The sequence below is a fragment of the Echinops telfairi genome, unplaced genomic scaffold (genome assembly GCF_000313985.2).
Source record: "Echinops telfairi isolate 266 unplaced genomic scaffold, ASM31398v2 ScPeMD7_7473;HRSCAF=8511, whole genome shotgun sequence".
NCBI classification, from domain to species: domain Eukaryota; kingdom Metazoa; phylum Chordata; class Mammalia; order Afrosoricida; family Tenrecidae; genus Echinops; species Echinops telfairi.
In genome coordinates, this window is record NW_022111377.1 from 290672 (window position 1) to 293180 (window position 2509).

At 47.2% G+C, this 2509-nt stretch overlaps 1 protein-coding gene across 1 annotated transcript in view; it reads left to right on the forward strand.

Annotated features, from left to right (window-relative positions):
• The window catches only part of CCDC3 (coiled-coil domain containing 3), a 180765-nt gene that overhangs the window by 95293 nt on the left and 82963 nt on the right, over positions 1–2509 (forward strand). The window lies entirely within an intron of this gene.

The following is a 2509-nucleotide window of genomic DNA, read 5'->3' on the forward strand; positions in this document are numbered from 1 at the left end:
CCTCTTCTGTAAAATGGGATATGTTAGTAGCATCTGCCTTATAGGGACGAAGCCATGCCATTGAGTAAGTAAAAATTGTAAATAGCAAAGCCCCTGTAGAGTGCTTGACAGAGTAAGAACTCGATAAAGGTGAATGATTGCTGTCATTATTAACCACAAAGGGCTCGCTAAGGAATTTTCTTCCAGGAAAGATCATTTCCTAGAGGGAGATGAGATGAAATCACTATCGTAAGTGATATTTCTATGGGGTTTACTATTATTAAAATCTGGAGGTACAGGGTGGCCAAATTGGTTGTGGGATATAAGGGTCAGGGTTTTGGGGGCATGAAACCGTGAAAGGGATCATCCAGTTTGCAGCAGATGTCAGAGTGCTGGGAACATTTTGAGGACTGTTCATATCACGGTGAGACCAGGACAATCTGAATGTAAGGTAGGCTGATGACCCGTCCCGCCCCTCTCGGTCTGCTGTTATACTCACTCACAGTTGCCCTCGGATGCACGTGCTCTCGGGGTCATCAGGAGCTGGTGTCTATTTGACAGCACCTGGTGGAGCCTCATGAACCAGTCTGTGCATGGGAGGTGGCTCCCTTCTTTTCCCTTAACTGTGATGGGTTTGTGGAGTGCCTGCCTCCTGTCTGGTGGGCTAGCCTAGGGGAGCTTCTGGTTCTCCTAAGGCTCCTTATCGTCTGCCCATGGGGACCTCCTGCCTGCTCTTGCCCAGAAGTTTACATGATGGACTGATGGATTTATTCTTACTTCTCTCACGTGATCAGGATGCTCTTAGACGGGCCCTATGGACAGCAATAGGCGCCATTGAGTTGGTCCCGGCTCATAGTGAATCTGTGCACAGTGGAACGGAATGCTGCTCAGACCTGCACTATCCAGACAATTGTTGTGGTGTTGTAGCCACTGCATCCATCCATCTTGTGGAAGGTCTTCCTCTTTTTCACCCACCTACTTGACCAAACATCATGCCCTTCACTTCTCTACCTCTGCCTCTGTAGTTTACTCGAGCTTTCTGAACCCTTGTCTATTTTGCCCCTAGCATGTTTCAAGGCACCTGTTGTATGCGCATGTCCATGTATGTCCGTGTGTGTGTGTGTGTGTGTGTGTGTCCCTCTTAATCTTTACTCTTGCCCATTCCATATTCAATTGCACTCACCAAACCTAAACTGGGTCCCTAAGCTTAGGCCATAGGTGCATCCCAAATGCATCCTTTCTAGGTTCAGCTCTTTGGTTCTCTATTTTGTGGGAGCTTTGCTCCTCCTGTGATAGCCATAGATTTATTTGAAGAGATGAGATATGATTCCAACTATGCCTTCAGAGTGTAGCCCAATAACTCTTGAGCTACAGAACTTATTAGCCCTAAGTTCACACAATGAAGCTATTACCATCTCCCTGGAGTTAGATTTTCCCATCATTTAGAAAGAGAAAAAATAGAACAGCAGGTCCCGTGGGAATTGTGTTAGTGTGAAGACAGCCTGCTTCTGCTGTTCGGATGTTCATCCCGCGGAGGATTCCTTTCCTCTTTCCCTTTGATCACCCTGGCCTCTTAGATAGCGGACTGTGGGAGTGCCGCGTTGCTTTAGGAGGATCCCACAGCTTCAGGGTTGGAAAATAATTGTTCCAGATTGCAAGCTGCTGGGGAGCCAAATTTGGAAGTTAGATTGGAGATAGCCTGAACTTTTCAACACCTTTGCTCTATTCGGTTTTATTGCCTGTGCACCACATCAGAGCTAAATTAGACTAGCTAATTCACTTAAAACTTAGTTTTGAACGACAATGAGATTCACTTTGAAGACTTTTAGGCTGCTCCTTAATAGAGTCCTGCCTACTCTGCGGTTGTGAGTGAAAGATCTCAGAGTTAATGAAGAGTTGTAGACAATTCCTTAGGGGCTCCCTTCTTCCAAAGAAGCTGAAAACGGCCTGCCTTTCTCTCTGTGGGAAGGGAAGCCCTGTGCTAGCTGTTGTCCTCTGGATCAATAAATGCATCACGTTATGTCAGCAAGGGGCTCATTTTTTTCTTATGCGGTGGGGTCAGAAGGACTGTCCAGGGCATTTTTGTTCCATAGCAAGAAGTGTTAGGAGACTTTCTGTTGCTGGTACCACATGAATCACCCCCATGTTCTGGAGCCAGATGGCCCTGGGCTTGTCACAAATGCATTTTCTTGTATCCCGTGGCATTTCTTCAGTTACAAATCCCAGAGGAACATCGCTAAGCTCTTGGAAAGCCCACCATCCGTGCTGGTGCTCTTTGAGCTTCTGGTCAGCAGTGACAGTGGGTCTTGACTGTCGTCAAGAAGGGCAGGTTTCACTCTCTTTTCTGATGGCCAGCTCATTGCTGTTGAGTGGTCAGTACGTCAGAGCAACGCCACGTGTCGAATCCAACTGTGCTCCTTGAGCTCTTGGTGGCCATTTCTTCACAAGTAGATCGATCGAAAAGCCTTTCTTTGGAGGCCCCTCCAGGTGGATGCAAACCCCCATCCTTTCCGTTAGCATGTGAGCCACA